Source organism: Manacus candei, unplaced genomic scaffold, assembly GCF_025592945.1.
Source record: "Manacus candei isolate 608988 ecotype Guabito, Panama unplaced genomic scaffold, ASM2559294v1 h1tg000077l, whole genome shotgun sequence".
Classification (NCBI taxonomy): domain Eukaryota; kingdom Metazoa; phylum Chordata; class Aves; order Passeriformes; family Pipridae; genus Manacus; species Manacus candei.
This window is the reverse complement of record NW_026138125.1, coordinates 4,848,665-4,875,129: the sequence shown is the minus strand read 5'-3', so window position 1 is coordinate 4,875,129 and position 26,465 is coordinate 4,848,665. Positions and strand designations below refer to the sequence as shown.

The window sequence follows — 26,465 nt, the reverse complement described above, 5'->3', positions numbered from 1 at the left end:
TCAGGTGGTATGGGGAGGGTAAGAGCAGATTTGCAGTTGTCTTTGCCTGGTGCGTGGTGACTTTTCGGTTGTGCTGATTTAATAAATGGAGAGGTGCATTCAGGACAAGGGCTGTAATTCTCTGATACAGATTTTGGGTTGTGTTAACAAACAGGAAGGGGGAAAAAAAGCTCGGGGGAAAAAAAGCTCAGGTGAAAGGCAAAAACCGTCTGGGCTTGCTGGAACCCAGCCCTGGCAGAATGCTGGTGCAGTATGAAATGCTTTGTGGCCAAACTCTCAGCAATTTCTGTAATACCATAATTTAGCATACTGTGCACTACACTGAAGTGTCTGGGACTTTTGCTTTTTGGACTTCTTCCTTTCTACTGTTGCATTTGACTTGCAGCATGTTGAATTACTTAGCTACACCCAGATAGAAAGTTACCGTTTCTTTAGCAATACACACTGCACCGGGCTGTTACTGCTAAAACTGCCCATGAGGGTAAAGGGGAGCCTTTCCAGCCCTTTCCTGTATGTTTTCCAGTATTTAGGGTAACCCTCTGAGACAGTTTATTATCTTGAAAGACTTTAATATTTTTAATTAGAAAAAAGGAAATGCCTTACACACCTTTTTAAAGTAATCTTTGTGGAGCTGGTTCCATCAACAGGGATAATTCGCTACCGTGCAACGAGTTTAATCTGCTCACACTGACATTACAGGAGTGAAAAACAGGACAAAAGGCACCTTCTGTCACTGCAATTTGGGAAAAAAAAAAATCATAAATGTAAAATGTATACAATCCCAGATTGAAAAAAAACTTGGTGCCAGCTTCAGACAGCCAGACATGCATTCCTGCATATTACTTCCTATTTTCCATGGCTATGTGATCCTGGGTCTCCCAAGCTGAGATCACAATCGGAGGGGGGGGGGTGCAGATTGTCCAATTATGATGTGCATACCTGTCCGGGAGGAATTATATGGAACCCTCGTGCTCGTTCATCACTTCGTTTTTCCACGCTGGGGTAGTTTTATGAGATACACTGATAGAGGCTGTTTCGAAGGTTGCTAAAGACCATGTTCATTGCATGCTTGGTTTCATGCGGCTCCTGGGCGCTTGGGGTCGGTGCAGGGAGGTGGGTGTTTCAAATCTCACCCAAGCACAGGTATAAATCCTATATGAAGAGTTGTGGTTGAGGTTATATATCTGGGACATCAAGGTGGGCAGCCATTGGTACCTGTTTTGGGGCCAACAACTGCACATCCTGCACCCATGTCTGAAGAGTACCCGTGCTGCTGCCAGAACTGCAAAAAAACACGCACCAGGCATGAAATGCATATTAATTCACAAGGAGAACATATTCCCTCATCATCACACTAACTTCTAATACCCTTTTGGGGTCTGAACACCTTGCGTTCCCCCTTGCAGTGGTAGCTGAGGGCATTGATCATCTCACAAGCTCCTGGGCATTAACATTTAACCATCCTATAATTTGGTTTTTAAGTGAAAGCAGGGAGATTAATAAACTTAATCTAGCATTCACACAGATTTGAGGACAGCTGACCTCTGCCCTCTAGAGACCCAGGCTCATTAAAGAATCTACATCTGAGAGAGCCCCTACAGTTGTCATGTTGCAGTGAGTCTTGTCCCCCATGGTCTGTGGCATATCACCCTTGCTGTCTGCAGCAGGAGCAGTGGTGACAAGGAATTTGCTGCTTTTATTTGTGTCTCCCTACTCTAAAAGGGTCAGTGTTAGCAAACACAGCTCCTTCCTGCAAGATAACAGCTCGAGCAGCTCTCCTGTGGGGCAAGCACAGCAAAAGTAAAATATTGGTCAAAAAATAGTCAATCTTCCAACTTGGAAGGAAAGAGAAAAAAATCCAACAGCAAAACCAAAACCAAACCAAAACAGAAAAAGTAAAAGGAATCTGTAGTGCCAGGTCTTTGTTTTGGGGCACAGGTTTGCAAGTTTTGGTATTACCTTATAAAAATCCCCAAATCAGCAAAGCCTTTCATGTTGGAGCATTCAGCCATGGCAATGCTACCCCGAACTGCAAAGCACTATCATGGATTTCTTTGCACATTTCACATCATGCAATTCTTTGGGAAAAAAAAAAATCTGGATCTGAGTAGTTTGTCAATGCTATTAATAGATATGTTTAATGCAGAAGTGTGCAATGTGATGAACAGCCTTGGCAGGAACCATATCCAGCCTGATTGTATTGTAATACTGTTTGATGCAGCAGTGTGTTTGATCAGTTACAAGTGATGAGTATCATATCACATCAAACAATTTAATACAGTCTCATTGTATGGAATTATGGCTGCTGTCAATCAGCATGTGGCCTATTCCTTACAGATCTGTCTTTGAGAGATGGAATACAGTGGTAGCTTCATATGCATTAATAAATAAAAGTGCTGCTGAAATTCCATACAGACCTGTTGAGATTTTTGTTTCTCTTTTATGGCCTTTTTATTTTTTTACCTTATTGTCACGATTATTTTTCACTCTCTTCTTTTTGAATGCTTCATGGAGGTGAGTACACCTGGTCAATAGGACCACCAGGGGTGGGGCTGGCGTGCTTTGAAGAATGTTTGGAAAACATCTAGCAAAGATATATATATGAGAGTTGGGAATTTTGTTTTTCTGTGAATAGCAGCCCGAGTATAAATCCACTGAACTTGTTTTCAGCTGAAGCTTCACAGAGTCTCTTTTCTTGGCTTCCTCAGGGAGAGGAGAGGCTATCTATTAAAAATGCATATGTTTTGTCTTACTGCTTGGCGCACCTCACTTGATAACCCCCTACTTTGGTTTGGGGATGGCACTCTTTGAACTTAAAGTCTCTTCCTTAGGACTGATATATTCAAGGTGCTGGAGGGGAAGCCTATGTCAGATGAAAGATATGTATGTAAATAACAGTGTAGAGGTGGGGTTTAAGGCATCACCCATTTTACTATCAGTTTCAGACATGTGCTGCTCTGATGCTGGCTTGCCTTGCTTCCAGTCCCTAAGACAGGGGATGGTTTTTAATGAAGTCATACTCTGCTGCCTACAAATATGGGGTCATGCTACACTTGTACGGGAGTGGTGATTCCAGTAATGTTGCTTATTGTGGTCAAAGAGGGCAGAAGATTGCCTTTTTGCATCGTGTGGCTCTGGGGTTTTGGAGCCTGCACAGACAAATTGATTGCATTGCAGTAGGGCCACACATTCAGAGAATGGAGGTGTCACACTGGAAAGCCAAATTTCAGCAGCTGATTAATCAATGTAATGACTGGAAGTTTTTTCACCTTTTGCTACAGTCTCAGCCTGCAGATCTGAATAAGATCAGTACTTGAAAGGGAAACCTCAGAAGAAATTTTTGTAGATAATCAAGGAAGTGGTTGTTGACTTAATAAATGACACATTTCCTTCTACATCAGAAATTATCCTTGGTGGTAAAACGAGGCCTGCTGGTAGATATGGACAGGAATAGGGAGAGCTGCATTTAGGAGCCATTTCTAGATGGCTTTGGAGTGGTGACTGAGTTTGAGCTCACCTCTGGTTTGGGAGAATGCAGCCTGGCTTTCTGTGGCACAGATTTCCCGGCAAAACTGCTCTGATGGATCCCACCAAAGGACTGGGAGCAATCAGGGCTGTGGAGCGGTCGGGAAGAAGCTTAGCATTATGTAACTCCAACAACCTGAACTCGGAGGCATCCATATAAAGCAAATAAATAAAGACCCGGCTTGCTCCTGTAATATCATCCACCTGATAATTCCTGAGCACTGCTCAGCCAGGTATTTCCTCTGCCTTGTAATCCAAGCAAGATAGACAAGACCCCATATGCTCTGTTTTCCATATAGGAACAGGTTGTCCTGTTACACGTATCATTCGGGAATCTTATTATTTTTATGGATTACAGAATGGCCACAATTATACCCTGCTCTTGCAGATGAAGCTGATTGATTCAGAGCCGAAGAGCTCCATGGTGTCTGACAGTCTGGGCCTTACAGTGCAAGGTAAAGTAGAGATAGTAAGTGTAAAATATTACATATATGTCTTTATAGCAAAATTATTTTACTTCAGACCTGGCTCGTTACGGAGCTACTCATGACACTCCAGAGTCACACAGCACCTGAAGCAGAGCATGTCCTACCCCAGTTTATCTCATGTCTGGCATTAATTGGCCATGGCTCCGTCTGAGACCGTGATCCAGTCAAATCCTGTAGGCCACGCAGGTCTGGGTGGTATTTAGATCAGAAAACTCATCCAAGCAAGAGGAGCATTGGTTTGCCACTAATCCACAGGAGAGCAGTACCTCTACAAGGTTATTTGTAGATTATAAGGCCAAGAAAGGACTATTTGGATCATCTGGTGTCACGTGTATAACACAAGCCATATGACTTCCCTCAATTAATTCCTGTTTGAACCAGAAAACCTCATCCTCTACTGGTCTAAAAATTGCCAGGCATGCAGAAACCACCACAAAATTTGATATTATTAGGTACAGTGTTTTCGGAGAGATTTTCTCTCAAACGAGGAGTCAGAAGTGACATTTATCTCCTGTGATTATTAGATACTTGTTGCTAGGGCAAGGATGTGAGTCACAACACTGAGACTGAGGTCCTCAAATACCAATACCTTCCACCTGGCTTTCCCTGATGGTCCCATATTCATCTGGAATTCTTCTTTTTGCCATTTTCCTGTGGTTTCTTTCGCAAATGGCAATTCTTTGGCAAACACCACAGTGATTTGGTGCACAGAGTGATGGTCTATTGATAAATAGTGGTCCCTGCACTAATTTGGTGGAATCCACCCAAAATCACCAGGAATGGCGCTGCTAAAATGATAACCAGACGTTTAGTTAAAGGGTTTTGATTTGATGTGCATTTTAGGGGGTTAAATATAATGAAATAAAATTATTGCCATTAGTGTAGGTTGTGAAACCAGTGCTGCTTGCTGGGATGAAAGGCACCATATGTGAGATATGTTGCTGATTTCTTATCTGCAGAAAAATGTTCTTAAAGACTAGAGGGACAGAGTGATTTGTTCCTGCTGTAGGGGCAGTGTTTCATGGGTTGGTAGCATGAATGGGGGTTTAAGAGAATGAGGGTGGAACCCTTCTCTTGCTATACGCAACATAAATGATCTCAGGATTAACATTGCTGAACTAAAATGTCAGATTTTAATTATAAGGAGAAAAGCTTTTTTAAAAAATCCTGTAGAACATTGACACTGATCTTTGCAGGTGTTCACCTGGTTTGTACAACACACCTCCCTCTTCCAGCTGCACAGCCTGTGCAGGAGTCTGTGAGAGGAGTGTTATTTCTTATACAGTGAAATATGCTTTCTAGCGAAGGAGATATCCACATCTCCCCCATCACAATAATAATGAAAAGCCTCACAAAGCTGCAAAATTCAGACCCTCCTTTCCTTTCTTGGAGGGTGGAGGGAAGAAAATTCTTAGTGAATTGCCATGGGGCAACAGGGCGTCTTTCTCCTTCCTCCCAAGAGGTCCAGAGCATCCTGCACCCAAGTGACATGGCTCTGGTGTGAAGTGAGGGACCCCCAGTCATGGTCCCACAGCAACACAGCCATCCCATGTTTGTAGGATGCTCAGGAGACAGCTTGCTTTGTGCACACGGTGCACAATCCCTGGTGTACGTGCCACTGATTCCCAACGCGACATCTCCAACGTTGTCGCCGAGAGGGAAGATCTTAAAGGACTTTCCCAATATATGTAATTCCATGTCTTTCCTACCCCCCTGCCTCTGGTGCAGGACCCCCAACGAGTTAAAAGTGTAAGAGCTGCTCAGAAAGAGGTCAGCTAATAAATGATACCGAAATCCTAGTCCCAGATTTTCTGTTTCCAACATGCTGCGCAAGTAACACTGTGACACTTTGGCAAGATGATGGAGAAAAATCCTGTGCCAGCTGACTGATGAGCACCCATCTTTTTTAATTAATTGGGTTGAAAAATGTCTTGTGTCAGTTTGAATGTAGGGGCTCTTTCAGCTGCGTTTTTCTGGATGCATGTATAGATATATCTAACTGCAGATTTGAGAGCCCAGCATGAGGCCTCATAAATGATAAAAATATGTATATATTAGAATTATACACACACACACATGCACATATTGGATAAATTGATGCTTAAACATATACGTGTGTATATAATGTTCTGTTCTCTGTTCTGAGAGATATTTATAAATACATTTTATATATATATCTATCTCTATTATGCACAGCTCTATGTGCATCTGTATTGTAAAATCTGTTTGTTTGGTTTTTTTTTCCTGGTATGCTTTTTAGTTTTTAGCAGAGTAATATATCTGATTTCGCTTTAAATTAAATGAATTTATTTGTCTGCCTTCCCTTAATGGAATCAGTTTTGATATACTCTTTGTTCATGCTGTTACAGGCTTCAGTCTAAGGGCTCTTTGTATTAACTTTTTTAAGTTACATTACAAAGAGGTTTTAAGATTTCCCAACAGGCTTTTATTTAACCAGGGCTTTTGATCTCAAACCTGCTGGGGCCTAGTGAAATCCTTACCAATTCTCTAGTAACTCCTCACTATTGGAATTTGAAAAGACCCACCTGAAGGATTTAACTCGCTGTATGGCTTCAGCCATCCTTTAGATGCTTCTATTCATGCAGACAGTGAGGGGGTCGAGGGCACCCTTTGTGATCCTCCAAGTAGCCTAAGGTGCCCTTTGCATAAGTTGTACTCCTGAGGAAATAAAAATCAGGAGGACACAAACCTATATACCTTATTTCCTGCTATCTTTACTTAAAGGAGGAGCACAGGGGGTCTGCTTAACATCCTTTGCTACCTAAATACCTTTTGGACATGGGAACTCAATAAAGGAACTTTCATTGCATCCATTACCCTACTGCGGTGCATAGCAAATTAGATTTAAAAGGGTACTTTTTCCCTTACAGCTATTTCTATCATTTTCTTTAAAATTTCAATTTAGTGTCTAGTGACAGAATATTCTGTAATGTACATTAGAACTATATAACACCAATTATGCTAACTGTGAACATTATTTCAAAAGAATTAGTTATATTAAGTTATAGATAAACCGTTGGGAAAAAAAAGGTCAGGTTAGGGGGAAAAAAAAAAAGGGAGCTATGTGATAATGTTTTAAAGGAGCAACATGAAGTGAATGCTCTTTTCATTTTTTAATCCTTTCCTTTTGCATAACCCACACTGAAAATTCGGTACTGGCTTGGGCTGGGTTATTTAGGCAGGGGCGTGGCCTGTCACTGTGTTAGTTTATGGCTACAAATCATGGTGTAAAACCTACAGCTGGGTCTTGTGGTTGTGGAGAAACATCATTTCCTCCAGTTTGGGAGAAATGGGATTGCAGGAATCCACAAAAAAGTCTTTTGGCAGACACTGATGACCAGTGCATAGACAAAAAAAAAAAAAGGAAAAAATGCTGGCAGACCAAGCTTGAAAGAATATAATAACTAAGCACATTCTTGTCACAGTTTTGGTTGTCTGTTTTCTTTCTCGTGACTGTAACTAATATGCCTGTTACCTGCATTTTGTGTTAACCTTCTCAATTGTTGTTTTTTTTTTTTTAATTTTAATTTGATGTTATAATAAAACCACTCCAAAGAATGCAACAGAATCTAAATCCACCTTCTGTTTTCATGACTCTTATTTCCATTTGTCTATTTGCTGTTGGTTTGTGGGTTGGAGGGTTTTTGAGTTTCAAGATCTTAGATGTTTGGGCTACTCCTTTGTGTGCATTTGGTCTGGATATGTATTGCACTGGAATTTTTTTTGTGTAGATGAATAAAATAAAAGTTCTCTACTTTAGTCCTTGTTTTTTTCCTTCCTTAAAAGTTGTTCAAGACTTTTGCTGGAACTGCATGGGGTTTGGTTATTTCAATTTGTAGGGATTCCTGGCAAATCATTTGTGTTTGTTTGACGTCCTGTGGGATCAAACTGCCATGAATTTTGAATGATCTAAAAACTGTTGTAGTTTACTTCGGCTAAAACTGCCTTCCACTTGAAAACATAAATCAGCTCACTTGAAATCTAGTCAAAGTCTTTTATTTTATTTTTTTTTTTTTAACACTTGGGACTTGCCTCAGCTCCAGCTCGAGCTGGAGCATAGCTGTGCTGGTCCCCTGCATTCAGAGGAAGAGCTGGATGACATTGCCACTAGTCACGTGCCAAATTGCTGAGCAGAGGACAGTCAGGGCTGTCCGTCATGTCTCAGCAAATGTTAGGTCTTTGGGCAGACCCTGCAATATGCCCTGCCTGGGATTTCAGCTTCTGCAGGCTTGCTTGGGGTGGGTTTTGTTTTTTTTTGGAGGTTGTCTTAGACAGGTCTGAAGTTCAATAACTTCACAAAACTCACTGGATTCCAAGTCAATCACAGAATCATTTAGGTTGGAAAAGACCTCTGAGATCATGGAGTCCAACCTTTGGGCCTTTGGTCAGGACTCTTAACTTGCAAACACAGCTTTAAGTGGAGCTACAGTAGGAGCTTTCACTTTTTCTCTAGCAGTGAAGTGGAATTAGAAGCAGATGTGAACACTGGCATTGTCTCTGGGGGACAGATGATGTTATTTCACCAGCTTGACATCTGTTAAGACTAGATTAAACCCAAAATGTGCTGGGCTAGTCCTGTTCTCTAGGTCTTCTGAAAAGGGATTTGTCACATCAACTGTATTTGGGGATTCAAACCTACCTACAAACCTGGAAGCCTCTGAGCTGAGGCTTCAAAATGGACTTTTTATGTTCAGAAGGTGCAAAGCACAGTTGAAAGGTTTATATCTTTGTGGCACAGATGTGAGACTTTAATGAGTCCATCTTTATAAGACAGTGGGAAAGAAAGGTAAATTGGGAGGGAAAGAGGGAGCTTGTGACTGGCAAGGCCCGATGATACTTTAGAATGCTCGTCCATGTGTACCAACAGGAAAGCACACCAACCCAGGACCTTTATTCTTAAAAACTTCCTGAGAACTTCGTTAGGCAATGTAATCTTTGCCCACCCCAAAGAGGGGAAGCTTCTCAGGTGCTTGATTTCCCCAATGCTGAACCCACGGCTCTGTGTCTTGGGGGCTTACAGAAAACCCTAATTTCCATGTGGATGGCCATGGGTGCCTTTGTGGAGGGAGCAGCACCGGATGCTGCCCGGATGCCTGAATAGCCACCAAGAAACCAAAGCATCCCAAGTTTTATTTTACTGACTCCCCCTGTGACCTTTGGTAAGTAACTTAACCTGTTGTCCTCAGGATCCCCAGTAAAATGGGAGACCTTAATACTTATCTGGTGGGATAACAGTGCTTAATACTTACCTAATTGGATGACAATACTTACCTACATACCTCACAGGGGTGTTGTGAGGATTAATTAGCTAATGTTTGTAAAGTGCTTTGGAGATGGAAAGCGGTATATAGGAGTGCTAAGCACTATTACTCTGTGTCAGCACCAAGACCTTAAAATGGCTAAGGCTGTAATAAGAGTTTTTATATCTTTTAAAATAAGCCAATTGTTCAAGGCATCCGGATGCTGGACTTATTTTTAGACAGAGATTTCTAAGAAAGTTGGGAAACAGAAGGGTATAATTATATGACCTGAAACCTTTTGTTGTTTCTTTTAGTTGCCCGACTAAACAATCTTAGGTGTCTTTTGATGAATTGTAAAAACTGCTTGTTGGAGTTTTAGACATATCAGTGTTTACTCTTGCTGATCAAACACTATTTCTTGAAATAAATATCTTTGCTACAATTTGGACAAGCAAATATATTAAATAAGCCAGAGGAAGTATTTATTCCTGTGTTCTTTCTTTCTGTATTTCTTTCTGCAAGCAGCTTTTTTTATCAGTGTAATTCTGCTCTTGTTCCCATTAGGGTAACTGAAAGGTAACACCACTGCAGTAAATGGAATTACACCAGATACAAAAGCATTATGTGAGAGTAAAATTATATTTATATGTGGTCTGAAATGCAACCTGACACTTGGTTTTAAAGAAAAATCAAACCAACAGTTCCTAGAAATATATATAAATGCAACTTTAACAGAAATTGTCAAGCTCTTTGTTGAATCCTTCTTGTTTCATGGCAACTCCTAAACAGATTTTGCAAAAGGAAGGTCTGGTACAGCATAGACCATATTTTCCCTTTCATAGGAGGAAACTTTGCAAGATTTTTGCCTTTAAATATTTTATTTGGTTCCTAATGTGGACTCGTGGTCCAAGAAAGCAACTTTATAGTTATCAAAGCACCCATTTGTATTTTTTTTTTTTTGCAAGAGCATTTCTTCAGATCTTTTACTCTCCAGCGTTAAAGTGAATGCCCACAAATTCCTAAAATCTGTTAAAATACAGAGCAGAGTGCTTACATTGGTATGTTGTATGTTGGCTGTCCCTGCTAAAGAGCCTGTGCATTTTCATCCCGGGTATGCAGAAGAAATCTGATATACTGCTGGGCTAAGCACCAGGATTTGGTTGGCTCTAGGACCAGTTCTTACATTTCTGCATCAGGCAGTCGTAAGGATGGATAACACTTGAAATAAAACCTACCCCAAAGCCTTTTGTATGGATATCAGGTTATTTGAAAACGTAATAGAGACCATTCACTGTAATTAAGGGTGAGTCAAGGAAAATGGCATCAAAGAGCTCAAAGCAGCCAAGAGGAAAACTTGACCCAACCCCAAACTCGTTGTTGGTGTCCCAGCTGCCCAAACAACTGAGAAGACTTTGGGAGAAGTGAGCCAGGAAGTCAGGTGTGGTTGTTGGAAGGGATATCTTCCAGATTAGCTGGCATTTGGCCCTTCAGTGAGGCAGAGTGGGCTCCTGGGTGTTGGATCCCGCTTTGGACCACAGGAGGAGGATGAAGTGAAGTCTGACTGATGCTGTCATGGGCAAGCTTGTCAAGCTAATGCTTATAATATATGCATGTGAATATAATAGCTATCTAGAGCTTTGCAGTTGGCTGTTCCTGAGAAGGAGCTGAGGGGACAAGGGGACTTAGTGTTTGGGGAGAATTATCTGTATCTAGGCAGCAGAATTTGCAGACTTGGAAGCTGGGTAATTTGGTTGAAGTACAGGACTTTGCTAACCCCTTGGTGCCCGTCGTTAGCATTTCCCAGAATAGGAACTGTTGCCAAAATACAGAGGATTGCCATAGTTGGTGCCTGGAGCTAAGAAGGTGAAATGCAGACAGGGAGGGAAAAGGTGGGGAAAGAGGGGGGGTGCAACTGGAGGCTGACTGGGGATGAAACAATGGAAAAAAAGTCAAAATCTGAATTTCCGTCTGCTCTCAATGACCTTGGGCAAATCATACAAGCTCAGTGTAGAATGGGATAAAAGCCCATTTGTACTGCACCATAGGAATGAATGGAGATAGTGCAAAATCCAGGTGCCACCCTGATGGAGACAGCCACAGGTATGCAGAGCAGCTCCCACCCTGGAGTGGGACAACACAATATGTCCTGTTATGGAAAAACACTTTTGCCATTATCTCTGTTCTTGCTGCCTCAGGATACCTGAAGAAGATGTAGCAGCAGATAGTTTTGTACACCTGGATTTAATCTTTGCTCTCCTGCCTTCCACAAATCAGCTCCATCTGATGATGTACTGCATATTTCCAGCATTTTCACCAGTTTGAGAGCACTTCCTAGAAAGAGTTTTGGGAGCAAAGCACTGGACCAAAGTCCACCTTTCTGAGCAGACTGTGCTTGCTGCATCAGTGATGGGTGATGTGTAGTTCAGCCAGTAACACCTGAAATTGCTTCAGTGAAGTCTAACAGAACTTGTATGCCAAAGATTTTGATCCTAGTCCAATAGTGTTTAATAAATAACAATTTCTATTAAAAAAAATAATGGTCATACAAATAAGACAGTGCTACTGAGCAGGAGAGCTTTGAGGTGACACAAGGTACCTGGTCACTGAGACTGCCTCTGGCAACCAAAGAATCACAGAATCATAAAATGATTTGAGTTGGAAGGGACTTTAAAGATCATCTCGTTCCAATACCCACAAGCACGTCTGGGCTATGATTCATTCTATTTTAAAAAAGCTCAGTGGTCACTTCCTCACCTTTGGCCAAGTATTTACTCTCTTCCCTTTGAGCAGTACTGATGTTACGTGATGTGTGACCACTCTGGGGACCTGAACTGGCCAAACTCACGCCCTGGGAAATGAATCTCCAGATGGTCACTGGAGGTGTCAGCCCCAGCCTAGGGAAAGGATGTAGGATGTGGGATGGGGGACTTTGGGAAGGGTAGAGGCATAGAAGCCTCAGAGGAGTCTGATCAAGACATCAAGAAAACACCCAATGAAAATATTTTGCTTACTGGTTTTAATCATTGCTGGTGCTGTAGGTGATCAGATACAAAGGACTAAAAAATATGACAAGAAAGAGCTGTCTTAAATTAAGCATTTGTTTGGAGATAGCCTAAATTAAGCAAAGGACACCTTCTGCAGGATGCTGAAGTCTGTGGCAGACACAAACCCTCTTGTTTCTGCCTCAGCCTCATCCTCATCACTGCAATGAAAAGTATTTGTGCGCTGCTCAGCGTGTGTGGATTTCTGCAGCCCCTGAATGGGATTGTAGGAAGAATCAAAGTGAAGTGTCCTCTTTAGGTCCTCAAGAAATAGAGCTTTCTGCTGGTTAACCATTACTTTGCATTTTCCCTTCCTTACAAAACGACTGAGGTTAAACATTAAGCGCCTGCAGTGAAGGACACCTGTATTTGCTGGTCCCATTATGCAGCTCTACTGAAAAGGCTTTACAGCTGTCTGAATTAGCATAATTAAATCCACATCAATTAAAAAACCTCCATCATCTCTTTCCCCTTCAGATGCAGATAGTCGCATTTGTCTAAGGTGCTAAGTGACAAAAGAACTTTTTAACAGTGGAAGCCCGAGCTGAAAGGAAGAGTAATATGGGTTGTATATTGGCCCGCCGTTCACCTTAACACCAGTGGAAGTGATTAGTGGGTGCTGCTCTGCCTAAAGAGGTAAAGCTGCCTTTTGCATGACAATGATGCCAGGACCCAGAGCCAGGCATTAGAGATGTGCATTTTACAACAGGCTTTGGCTTCTATTGCTCCTTTATACCCCATTAATGGGGGGAAACAAAGCCTGGCATGATTTGGCCAATTTCCCCCACCCTACTTTCTTCCCTTTTTTTGTTTTTTTTTGGGGGGGGGTTTTTTTGGTGTTTTTTTTTTTGGTTGTTTTGTTTTAGGTTTTTGTGTTGTTGTGTGTGGGGAAGCCCCAGTGACCCCAGGATAGCGGCAAGGCTGCGCTGTGTGATGCTAGCGAAGAGAATTCCTCCAGATGAAAACTGACATGGGGTTCAGGGGTTAATTTCTGGAACAGGCGCATTTGCATACAAATGAAAAATGATGGAATTTCTGTTCTCCTAAATTTTCAATGTCATCAGCATCAAACAGCAGTCAGTGCTCCCTTGCTGTTTGAAGAATATTCATTACTTCAGAAGAAGGGGCACCTTGTTTGGTATTAATCTCCTCTTCAGGTCAATGACTTAATTTGCTAAACTCCATCTGAAGTGCCACTCACTTTTTGATTTCTCTGCTATTCTTTGTTATTTTTCATAACATGTTCTTAATACTTTTTTTATTTGTAAGGGGATACGCGTCCCCAGCAAAGGCGAGCAGGAGGAAGGACTGCCTTTATTTATTTATTTTCGCCCAGAGAACTCAGCACCCGTCTGTATCATTTGTAGCACATTTTGGTGTCTGCTCACCTTAAGATTCATGGGGTTTTTAGGAGAAAGGAAATAACTTCTGGACCCAAGTGGGAAAACAAAAATTTTTCACTCAAAACTGATATTTAAATGGACATCTGGTGCCTTGTGCAACAAGGTTACGGGGTGTCATGCCTCTAACAAAAGGTAACAAGCGGTAAAGTAATTAATCCCCCAAAGAAAATCATAATATTCTTTTAGTTCCTGCCTCTGGAAATTCTCATCTGAAACCACAGTGGCTGAGGACGTACTCGAGGAAACTTTTGTGTTAGCTCTTATTTCCCCATTGTCCTCTCCATGTCTGCCAGGGGCCTGAGGAAGGATCCCATTTCCCCCCCGTTTTTGCCCTTCATGGTTATAATTCTTCTCCCTGAATAGGATTATTCAAGGGATCTTTAGATCTTCAGAGCTTGGGGGTGTTACTGGGTAATTGGCCCGGGGCTCTCAGATGGCCATTCCCACCCTGTGGCCTGGGTGCTCCTGGCTGAGGGTCCCGGGGGGAAGGTGGGTGTCCCCCCCACTGCACCAAAACATCACCCCTGTCGGACAGGAACCACCCAACTCATGTGGAAGGGCTGTAACAAAGCCTCAAACTTGGGATTTGCCCTATAACACTTTGTTTTTATATGTCTAGGCCTTTCTGAACTTCCCGGCCAGACTTATTCCTGATTTTCAAGATAATGGGGGTTTTTTGTTTGTTTGTTTTTTAATTATTAATCAAATCTGATTTTTTTTTTTTTTTGGCATGAGCACTTATGGAAATGAAGCAATTGCACTGTCTGTTCTTCTGTCTGTCGCCCCTACTAACTTTTGAACCTCTTTGCCAATATCTCTCCGGTTTGTTAACAGGCTAGAGAGCTCAAAGGTGTGAAGTGCTTTCCAGTTTTCTTTTTATTTTTTTTTTTCCTTCCATATCTAACTCTGAAACGGCAACATTTACTGTTTGAAATGGTACAGAGAGCTAAACTTGTCTGTTTGGGTTTTTTTTTTTGGTGACTTCCAAAGTGGAAAAGAGGTGATCTGAGGATTAATTCCCTGCGTGTCTCTATGAAGCCTGTTAACAATTAACCAACTTGCTCTGGATGCCTCCAAGTCCGGCTGGGGGAGGTTCAAGATCCACTGCAAAAAAAAAATAAAAATAATCAAACAACAAACTCTTTGCACAAAGTATATACAAATGATTTGCATGCAATTGCCTCTCACTGCCTTCTCTTCATGCAACCTTTTCTTAAACTGAGAATTTTTGAGGTTTTTCCGTATTTGTAGAGTGTGTCGCTCGGCGGGGCTGTAGCCCTGACCAGGACCTTGAGCACTAGAAAAATAAAAATAAACAGGGGCTGGTGGGGGGGAGTGATATTCCTACCTGGAGCATTAAGTTAAGAGTGTCTAAGGGCCTTGATCCTCAGCCCCAGCCAAGCTGGATTTAGTGTAGGTCATATTAAGGTGGGGCAAAGGGGGCTTTGTGTCATTTTTAGATCCCCTTATCCCAGGCTGGCTAGCCGTGGCAGGATGGAAGGGTGCCTGTGATGGGAGGTTGGGATGGCAGAAGGCTGGTGTCGTTGGCCCGGTGCCATCCGGAGATCCTCTGCACCGAGGGCAATTCGGGGGTGATGGGATAAGCCAGCTTTGCACAGGCAGCTGCTTTTGGAGCCTGGATCTGCCTTGTTATCCACAGAGAATGTCCTCAGCACAGAAAACTTTCTCTGTGGGAAGGTTTGCATGTGGGAGCGGATCCTGCGCTGACATGCCTGTGGTGAGTGGGGAGATGTTCCCTCCAGTGCAGTTTGTCGTTGTCGGAAGAACAAATCAAGAAACTGTCAGATAAAGCTGAGAGAATCAGTAAAAATCAGCATCATCCAAAATTCAGGTCCAAAGAGTTACAACTGTCCATATCTTGTGCTGTGAAATCCTCCTAGCAGGGAGGCTGGATTCCTTCCGATTCTCTTACGTGACAGAATACAGGCGAAAGAGTGACTCTCATGAATGCTTTTGTACTGGAAGGCTCAGGATCCTAGCTGAGGAGCTGATTCTTAGTCACATCTGTCTATCTTGTTGTATGAATATTGATAATAAAAGTCAGAAAGAGAGACTTGTCACCGTAAGTGCATCAGACTCTGGCACTTGCCTGCTCAGAAGGAAGCGGCTCTGCTGCTTCGCTGCTGTCGATGATGTCGGTTTGTTGAAATAATATGTCTCTGCCAGCTGAGAATCTGGCCACAAAATGAGAAAAGTTGAGATTCCCATTGTTGAATTAGTTTGGCCACATTAAAAATACGTCGCTCTAGAAATGTGTATATGAATATGCTAATGTTTATTTTGCTAAATGTGCTTGCCAGGATGTGCCATGTGGCTGAGTTAGTGTTACTTTAAGAATCCTAATTTTTTGCCTTTTCAGACTTTGGAGCTTTTAAACTTGTAAACACAGCATTTTGTTGGCATAAGTCTCTGTGATTTTATGCATACAGCTGACTTTTATCTTCACTTTTTACATCACCTTAATACTGTAAGAGAGAAAGCACTCATCTGTTTATGATAAGTTTATCAGAAATACTCCAAAGTTTTCCATGACTAAGATATTATAGTGTTACAGTGGCTTGCTACAGGGTAATTTCGAGACAACAAACAGAATATTTCAAAGCCCAGATGTCCTGTTTAGACAAGGGGGTTTATATTGATTAGAATCTGCTTTCACCTAACATCGTGTGGTAAATATCACAAAGACGTAATTAGAAAATTTGGTACAATATTTAGTCCTAGTCCCTGTGTGCCAGAATTGTTTGACTACTGAGAAACTGGAGCTTGTTTGCATCCCAGTGTGTTGTGAAATGCAAACTTCAAAGAAAATATTATATCTCCCAACTCCAGCTCGTGAGAGTCTTGGAAGTATAATACAATCCCTGCTGAGGAAAGGGCAATTTGACACTGAAACTACTGTTAAGGCACCGTTGACACACTGGTGGGCAAAAAGTGCTTATTAGAGGAGTCTAGTTACAGTCTCGGGAGCCAGGGAGAGAAAACACACCCAAGTCATTGTGAAAATTGGCAAGTCGCACCAAATAGATGCGTTTTGTGTATGTGTCTGTGCTGGTTTTTTTTTTTTTTTCCTCCTTAACTACATATATCTCCATGTTTGCTTCGTAGGCTTTCCATAAGATCGGGGGCCTCGCGGTATTCAAATAAAATATTTAGATTTGCAAAACTTCTGGAAGCCAGATTTTAAGGGAAAAAAGAAGTTTTTTGTCAGATTGTCAATGTCTGAATTTCATCACAATCTGTTCAGCTGTTTGTTGCAGGCAGGCGTAAAACGTAGTGGGTAAGTGTGTGTTTGTACTTCTTATACATATTGAAAGAGGGCTGCCTAATCCCCTTGATGAGGAAAGCTCTGTAAATTATATACATCTGCAGGCACTGTGCACGGGTAGTACAGAAGCAAAGAGGCAGATCAGCAATTTGAGGGAGAAAATAAGAGTTTTCTCCCAAACTCAGCTCTCGGGAACCTTGGAGCAGCCCAGCCTCCTGATGATGTCATTTACTTGTTTGGGTTTTTTTTGAATGACCCGACTGTTTTGCCTTAAAAACTTTGCCTAGGAGGCCCTTCTACACACTTAGAATTCCTGGCAAGAGAAAAAAATATTTGCTGATGACAGCTCTGAATATATTCTCTTTAATTGTCACTTATGTCTCTGTCCCATCCTCTGCACTCTGCTAAAAATAGTAACTTGGATTGATGGTTTTGACACCATCTAATGTATGTATATTATTGCATACAAAACCTACATAAAAATGTCAAGAATGAGACCTCAGCCAGGAATAAAATTGAAAATCACAAACATGAGACAAGACCCAAATAATGAGGGTGTTGCAAGGAGATATTATACTGATGTCTCTGTGTAAATACATGCGGGCAGAGCTGTAAAGATCCTACCATCTCCCATGCATAGAGGATTCCTAGAATAATATTTGCCTATTTTTTTTTTTTTGGTAAGTAACTTGTAGGTAGTGTTTATATTTATCCTCAGCCTTCCCCAGCTTCCTTTAATAGCATGATTTGCTAATCATGCTGCAGCACTTGTAAGGTAAGTGCAGAACATATTTTCCTGTCCATTTTGCAGAGGATAAATTTGTCCAAATTACACAGCAAGTGTCTGGCAGAAGCGAGACTAGACACCAGGGATAAAATCCCTTTGATTTCACTGAGGCGAGGATTTTATTCCAGGAGTTTTGTCTCCGGTCCTCCACTCTGTCTACTATGCCCTGTGTATTCTGGGCTTTTGTTGATACTCGATACAAGTCTTGGCTCATAGGGTTAAAGGAAAGTCTGACAGAGAGGCAGCAATAGTAGCGTTAATGTGACACTGTAGTTATGGTTTTGTCAGCATTTCCATTATGGACTTCTGTTTGCAGCAATTGTAAATCAACCATGAAAAAAAAAAAAAAAAGAAAAAAAGAAAAGAAATCACTGTGAACTAAAACTTGGCATACCAGAGTCCAGGAGGGAATTTTGAGCTTTTTGAAATAATGGCTTCTGATTACCATGGACAGGCATGACATGATGTGCAAATATACACTCCACATTGCACTGGAAAAAAGCAGAACAAGTGTCACCACTTCACCACGGCCAAGAATGTGAAGAGAGAGGGTCTTTCTGCCTTTTGGAAGTGGCAGAAATATTTTATTATTCCCAGGAACATCTGATTAATGCCCTTAATGGCTTCTTAATTCTTGCTGTTTACTTTGTATCATCCCATGTCAGGGAAGGACGGTGGCTGGCTTTGGGGTTTGTAGTAGATCAGACAGTCAGCTGGTGTTGATCAGCACAGCTCCACTGAAGTCCAGTGAAGTTAGGTTGACTTACACCAGCGGACAGTCTGGCTCCGTATCGTCTTTCCACAGGAGGCTGCGGCATTTGCTACCCATTTGGGGCACTAGTTGATGTTTGTTTAACTTTGAAAGTCCATTCTGCCATACTGATTGAATTCCAGTTGCAGGATAGGCATAAAGTGACTTAAAAGTGTTTTCGCTGAGGACTTAAAAGTTGGTTACTTTTAAGTTGTTTTGAGCTCATATTTATTACATCGTATTCCAGGCTTTCTGCTCCTACGCAGCAAAACGATGGAGCAGGTGGTGCTCGGCCAGTTTATGACCACAAGGCTGGTCCAAGAGGCTGTAACTATCGCCTGCCCTGCACCCAAATCGTGATTTTGCATGGTGAAGCTGAGTCACTGACCATTCTGGGTCAGAGCTCTGGGCTGTCCCCGGGACGAGCTCCCTCCTGCATCATCATCCCTCATGAGTCACAGGAAAGAGGAGCCGTTGGCTCCTCGGAGCGCTTCCCAGCGCAGCATTCCCCAGCCGCCGAGCTGGAACCCGAGTCCTTGTTTCTGAGTTCAGCTTGGAAATAATCACAGTGCCGTAGTAGCTCTGGCTTTCGGTGGTGCTGCTAATAACCGAGCGCTAAATGTGGAGCAGCTCTGCAGAAGTGCCCCAGTGTCAGGTTACGGGGAGCAGACGTCAAAATAAAGGTGCAGTAAACTCGAGGTAACTCGTCTCAGTTGCGCTCCGGGGGTTGGGCGTAGGAAGGAGAAGCAGCAAAACTCCTTGCTGGGGTTTTTTTAGATGTGACATTTCAGTGATGCACCAACAGAGGAAATTTTGCTTGCAGAATCCTGTGAGCAAAACACTTCTGAGAATGTATGTATACAATTGTTTAAAAAAACACAGGGTTACTGACACAGATGCCAATTTGGTAGGGCATATGGAACATTTACACTTGCCTTTTTCATTCTTTCTTGCTACAGCTGGTACTGATTTAGTATGTGAAATTTTACTAGCAGGAGTGCTAATCAAGACAGAGATTTCTGTGAGGATTTAGTCATTTATGTGGAGGAAAACTATGGGTATCATTAAAAAGTACAAGATCATCTATGAGAGGAACATTATCATTAGCAACTTAATTTTTAAAGCAAACAGAGGGCAAAAAACTACTGTATCCCTTGAACAGCAGCATCACAAAATGATGTTCTTGTAATATTCAGAGTCTTGTCGCCTCTCTCTAAGTTTGGGAGAAGAAAATTTGAAATTCACTTAAAAAAAAAAGCAATAGATGATCCAAGTGTTTTTTCAACCAGCGTGATAGCCTGCTCTGCTACATCAAATGGATATGGCTGGGAATGGGATTAAATCCAAAAAGCACATCCAAATCCTGGATCTGTGTTTGAATCTGAGGCCTCCATTCAAACCTAACTCTGTGATGGGGCTGCCTTTTACCATCTCAGTGTTTGAGAAGGGGCCAACAGTATCCCACATCTAAAATCCAGAGTTTGTAAAAGTGCCCTTTTTTTCCAGGAATTGCAATCTGGGCCTGGAATGGAGAGATTCAGATATTAAATACCAATTCTGGCCAATTTCTGATGGGACAAGAAATACTGTGTTCCACAAAGAAGGCAAAGGGAGTATATTACTTGTCCAAAGAGGTGATTTTGCATTACACACGGCATAAAAAATTATGCTCGGGTTTAACTATACCATTTCCTGCCAAGATTATTTCAGTGCAAACAGCAACAGAATAACTGCTGTATGTTAAATATGTTGTACAGGTGGCCCAGTGATATGGGAGACCTGAGCAATAACAGCAGACATCTGCGGCCGGAGGAGCCCGGGCGCCGTGGAGCCGTGTGCGGGGTCCCCGTGGAAGGCGGCCAGCTGCCCGTGCTCACAGCATCCCCTTCATGGAGAGATGTGTGAGGAGATCTGGAGTGGGCTCTGTGCCCTTTTCCTGCTGCTTTCCCAACTAGTTTTGGGACTACGGGGAAAGGCAACGCGAGGAGGATGCCGGTGTGATGCCCTGGGTGATGGTGCTCTGAAAGGCCAAGAGATTTGCCAGTCAATATGACCAGAAAATAAGTAAATACCTGCCTGCAACTACACAGGAATTCATCTCAGCTTCTCAGGGATTGGCTTCATATTGAGCCTTCTGAATATCTTTGCAAGCTGCTCTGCTTTGGTGTGACAGGCACTCTTTCCTGAGGCAAGATAACACTGAGGAAGGTTTGGAGAATGAAATCCAGGCACCTTCATTTGTTTCAGGAGTGTTAGCATCGTCCCAAGTGCCTCCCTTGCTGAGTAAGGCAGTAAATTTTAGGCAGATTCCCAGATATCACTGGATTCAGTAGCTTTACTGTAGTACAGATGTGAGGGGTCTCCTTTGACCCCTACAGGTAATGGCTCTGTTGTGGTAACTTCATAAATGCTGCGAGGTTGTCTCATGTACTTTGGGATGTACCATGGCTTAAATTTTCAAAGAAGCCCCACTAAGCTAGAATTAAATTCCCTTTTCTCACTCTCACAACCCCAGATTTCAGCAGTTATGACTTAAAGTTTCCTGATGTTATTTTCCAGTATCACATCGAACTTTAACTACTAGCAGAAAAACCAAAGACATTGTAGAGCTTGAACAGGCTAAATGACTCCTGGATATGACAATGACAATTTTCACTTAAAAAGCTGTTTTCTCAAAATACATATACCACTAAATGTGGTATCTCCAGGGGGTAGGGAAATGGCCATCAGGCTAATTAGCTCAAAGCAAGCGAAACCATAGGGGAAAAGGAAAACCAGTATTTATGTTGGCTTGAACGTTGCTGCTTGCACTAAAATTGCTTGGATGTCTGTGAAAGCCGTGCAGAGATGCTACTGACTTTGTGGGCTCTGGGAGTGGGTCAGCTTCTCATCTGATGGCATCGGGACATCCCAGATCTGATGCTGGCAGCAGTGGAGCTCTCTCCTCCGAAAACCTCAAGCATTTGACTCGTTATTCTTACAACTGTCCAAACTTCTCCCTAACATATCAAGGTGAAAGAATCTTATATTGGGTCAGAACAGGAATATCATAGGACTTGTCTCTGCCTCCCAGGAAGAAAAATAAGTGAATCATGATGGAGATTTCACTATTACCATCGATAAGAACAGTTACATCACCAAAAATGCGCAGTACAGTGATCCGAAGTCTCAGACAGTTTGTGATGTTTAAACATCTTAAGCACTGTTGAGCGTTTTCTCTACATTTCTTGATATGGCACTGCGGTTTTATTTAAGCAATCCCGAAAATCGTGGCCAGCTGCACCATCTGCCAGAGATGATGCAGGATGGGTGCCTCCAGCATGTCAGCGCTCAGATGTCATTTAAAAGGGAAATGCTTTCTGTACTGGGAAGAGGGCAGAGACAAAGAGCCTGGGCAGGCAGCAGGCTGTGCTAAGTGGAAAGAAGAATTGATACCTTTTCTAAGGCCTGACCCGAACATCTGAGTTCCTTCCCTTGGGGTTTCTCACCCCCAAATGTTCTTTTTTTCTTTTTTTTTTTTTTTTTTCCCATGTGCGTGTCTTTTTTTTTCTCAGCACTTGCAGATCTGGAAAAGGCTCGGAGAGATAAAGACTCCTCTGAAGTCGAACAGGTGGCTCGTCCAGGTCATTGAGCGCGATGGTGGCTGTGAAAGCAGAGCGTCCGTCGGGTCCCACCTCGGCGCAAGGCGTGGGGGCGTGCGGCGGGGATGTGCTTGGCATTTAAAGGTCAGTCCCTCGCAGGTCCTCGGAACATTCCCGGCAGCAGGTGACCTCCGTGACTGCTCTCCCATCTCACACATCCGCCTCATAAGGAAGCCAGGCTGCACCTTTATGAAACTGTTTGCAGAAGAACGAGGCGTGATCACAACTAAGCTGAAGGGTGTCATATTCACTTTACCGCCGACACGAGGACCAGTGGTTGAATATTCGATTACATGTCAGTCACAGCACATTAGGCAATCTTCCAGTCTGCCAGCTTTGCCCTTCCCAGCTCCAAGCTAAGTGTCATCAGGAAAGAAGTAGCACGGTGAAGGAAGGAGGCGACTGGAGCTTCAGTCCCCATCAATAATGTCCTTTCTTATCTTTCCAGTAGGTCTATTGGGTCCTTCATGCTCTGGAGAGGGTAAGGTTGTTCGTGCCTCCTGGCTGTGGATTCAAACCACTCCTGGTGCAGTGCTGCTCAATTTTATCTCTAAATCCAAAGGTATAAATGTGTGCAAAAGCAGCAAATGGTGTAGTGAAAAATTAGGGAACTGTCATTCCAACTACATTACCAGAAATATTCTGCTCTTTCAAATAAAGTGGCTATAAAAACATGTTGCTCTGACCAAGCATTTTCTGGACTGTTTTGCTTGCAAATTACTTAGTGAAAATATGCTAGGAGTGGAAGTTAAGGGCTGTGGACAATTTCCCACTTTGCTAAAGCCAGAAAAATCCCATCTCAGCTCCAAGAAGGAAACTACTTTCCAAAATGTCAGCTCATGCAGAAAGTCCTGGTTCAGCTGGAACGAGCCACTCCGTTTGCGCTCGGCGGTTTCTGGAATAAAAAAATGCCCTGCACGCCCATGCTGGGAAACACAGGCACCAAAAGATAATGTGGGTAGATAATTCCCATTGGCACTGGGGGCTTATTATGGTTTTTGTTAAGCATCCTCCACCTGTTAGCACCAGCCACGTGAGAAGTAAACGGGTGGCATTCCCATTTTGCATCTTCTGTTTCCAAGGTTGAGCTGCACCTTCTGTTTGGAGACTTTCAAAGTGAATTTGAAATCAAAGGAGACAATGCTGCTGTGACTGGGCAGGACCTTCATAAGCAGAACTTTAGCTTTGTCTGCTTTGATTTCAGATTCACTTTGAGTGTTTTTCTGACAGGAGGTGCAGCCATCGCAAGACTCTCGGTAGCAGCATCACCATTAACTTTTCAAGTGACCGTTACTATTTAGCTAGAAAGACAATAAGATTGTGGTGGGTGTCAATGGGAATAACCTTTATGATACTTCCAAAGCTTCAATTCTGTCCTCGGGCTCCACAACTCCCAAGAAATACTTAGAGGGAGAGACTGCCTGCGGAGTGAAGAGTTCAGTGTGATGGATGAAACAATAAAAATGACACCGCTGGTAAAACTGAAAGTTTATGTGTTGTGCATATGATTGATGTCAGGGCAATGGCATCTGGGCCCTGTGCCATTATGGGTGCAGCATGATACCCTCCGTGTGGCAGGATGGATGGACCTGTGGCTGGTAAGTCCAGTAAGGTGAGTTTGGCCTGTCTGATGTCTGATGTCCATGAGGAGTTGTCTGTAAGGATTGAAGGCAGCTCTCAACAGCAGAATGAGGTGGGAAAGGCAGGACTCCATTTTGGGGTCACACCTGGAGAAAATGGCTGTTCTCCCCCTATATCACCCAGTCCTCCTTGACCATGTTTGAAAAGGGCATCTTCAGTGCTGACAGCAGTGTTGTTACAGACAGAAGGACCTGGCTGAGAGCAGCCAGGGAAGTGCACCTTACTTTTAAAAAGAAAGATGTGTCTTGACAGCTTGCCAAATGCCGCATCTGCCTCTCTTTGCACCTCTGTGGGTGAAGCTGAACAGCAAGGTGGTGAAGATGAGCAAACCTATCCCTTAACCGTGTGAGAGCCACACTCTGCCTTTCCATCCAACAGCTGTAGGTGATTCATGACTGGAAGGACCTCCCAGAAACCCCATCTGCAACACCTGGGGGGAGGCACAGCTGTGAGCTCCCTGTGATGGGGCGAGGAGGCACCACGCCACTCACACCTCAGATGGGCTGAGAGGAGGGTGGGGGAGTATGGGCACTGTTAAATGCTTTTGGTTGGTGTGTTTGGGTTTTTTTTTTCCCTATTGTTAATTCTTTTTTCTACTGGAGTTTTTTTTTTTCTTTCGTGATGGATCTCTGTTGGGGAATGCTGCTGAGACTATGCAAGCCAAGATGATCTTTGAATTGTCTGTTCCTCAAGTGTTGAATCTGTCCTTCAGTCAACCAGGCAAGTCTGTCTTGGTTTATCTGATTAGGTATGAGGATTGGGTGTTGTATCTCTAGTGTTTTATTTTTAATTCTTGCTTACAATAATATTAAATCATAGCTTGCTGGTCTGCAGGTATCTCGGTGAGACTGTTTTGCCTGTGACACTGAATATTTTGCATGCAGTGCATCAGCATTGTGTAAATTTTATGAACAACTTCTATTATCTTTGAAACCACAGAAACAGTTATAATTATAGTCTGAAGATGCTATAGTATTTCAAATATGCCTGCAGTAGTAGTATTACAATGAAAGTGTGGTGTGTGCCTGCAGCTTTTGCTGTGTTCAATGACATCATAATTATGCTGTATTCGAGCTCAAACTTCTGTCCTTAAACACAAACAGCTTGTGTGAACACTCTTAGGTTTTCCTTCTCATTTCTTGTGATAGTCACTGGACTGAAATTGGTTGAAATAGTGAATAAGGTAGGGTAGTGCATTTTACAGGCTTTGTGTTAGGATTTGCCACAGATAAGTAGTAGGTAGTTCATGTTGTAGGATTGGGAAAATGAATGAATGCTTTTTAAAACCTCCCAATGGGCATCTGCTACTTGTTGAGCTGTGATCTTCTGGTCCTGGGGTATTTGGCAGTCTTGTGATTTGTGATAATGGAATTACTGAAAAAAATTTATCAACAAAGACATGACATCGTGAGGGTGCAAAACAAAGATTTTATTTCTGGAGTTAGTGCCCTTTTAAGGGTGAAATGCCTCATGCATGTGTCCTCAAGCATGGCCTTAGATGTCAATACACCTGAGCCAGCTCCTGGCTGGCACATACAACCACATCCCACTGGCACAACCATGACATTTACAAGCTGAAAAGTTGTCCAGGCACCCATAGGCCTCCATCTTCTTTAAAGCTGACTTCATACTTATTCGTGCTTGTTCATGAAGTTCCAGAAAAGTGTTTTTCTTTTTTCAGTTTTTTATTTAAGTCGTCCCAAAACACAAGGAGCTTTGTTTGAACCACACTCACAAGATGCCCCGAGGTTTCGGTTTCTAAGGAAGGCCTTTGCAGCCCTAGACCTGAATTCCTTGTTACTCTTGTTACTCCCTGGGGATGCAGCAGGGTGTCCATATCCCTCTCTCCCACTGGTGAGCAGTAGCATTGCTGATGGTTCTGCAGCACTGAAGCTGCCCAAGCACATCTCTACCCCATAGCCAGAGGTGTTTCTTATGAACACTAGGAACAGCAGTAACACTTAAAAATAACCACAGTGCAGAACTGGTTGAAGAATAAGGCAAGAATTTCCCAACAAATATCTAATTACTATATTAAAAATATTTCTTTCATGTAAGACTTAGCTTAACTAACTCTGTAAATTGAATGTGGCATCTTTCTAACGCTTCTCTGAGTCTCTGTGATTGTTTTCATTATTGTTATGATTGTAACTGTTACTAGAATGAAATTATTTACACATGGAGCTAAATGATTATTTTCATTGCTATTCAGCTCCTGACTGCATTAGGCTGGTACGCTGCATCCACAAAAACGCCCATGCTCTTCAAAGCTGCGGGTTTCCCCATCTTTGGGAGTGGCTGTGACACAATGTTCCCATTGTTCTGTACATTCAGGATGTATCAGGACACGTCAAGTGGAAAATGGTAGATAAGGAGTCCTCTGACATCACCTGGCTGCTGTGGTACCTTGCACAGTGGAGCTGCTTTGGGCTTTTCTGCTGCATGGTGGGCGCTCAACTGCTGTCTGCCCACTGTGTGTGTCTTCTGGATGTGTTCACTTTAGCAGGCTCTTTTTCATGTGGGGACGCCTGGTCATCCCAAGAAAGTATCCCTTTATGTGTGAAACACCCCTGACTCCATACAGGCTCCGTGGCTGTTGGTGCTCTAGAAGTCACCGTCAAATTTTAGGATCTTTTTACTG

General features: G+C 42.7%; 1 long non-coding RNA gene across 3 annotated transcripts; it reads left to right on the top strand.

The window, feature by feature from the left end:
* Positions 1-595: 595 nt before the first annotated feature.
* LOC127481273 (uncharacterized) lies at positions 596-22,849 on the top strand. 3 transcript variants are annotated; one of them, XR_007908172.1, is made up of 5 exons: positions 596-1,113; positions 3,914-3,980; positions 12,793-12,951; positions 16,845-17,016; positions 18,790-18,900. It is a non-coding gene; the product is annotated as an uncharacterized LOC127481273 (long non-coding RNA). The 3 variants fall into 3 exon arrangements; XR_007908171.1 differs by having other exon boundaries at positions 3,884-3,980; XR_007908173.1 differs by lacking the exons at positions 16,845-17,016; positions 18,790-18,900 and adding an exon at positions 22,097-22,849 and having other exon boundaries at positions 3,884-3,980.
* Positions 22,850-26,465: the final 3,616 nt, after the last annotated feature.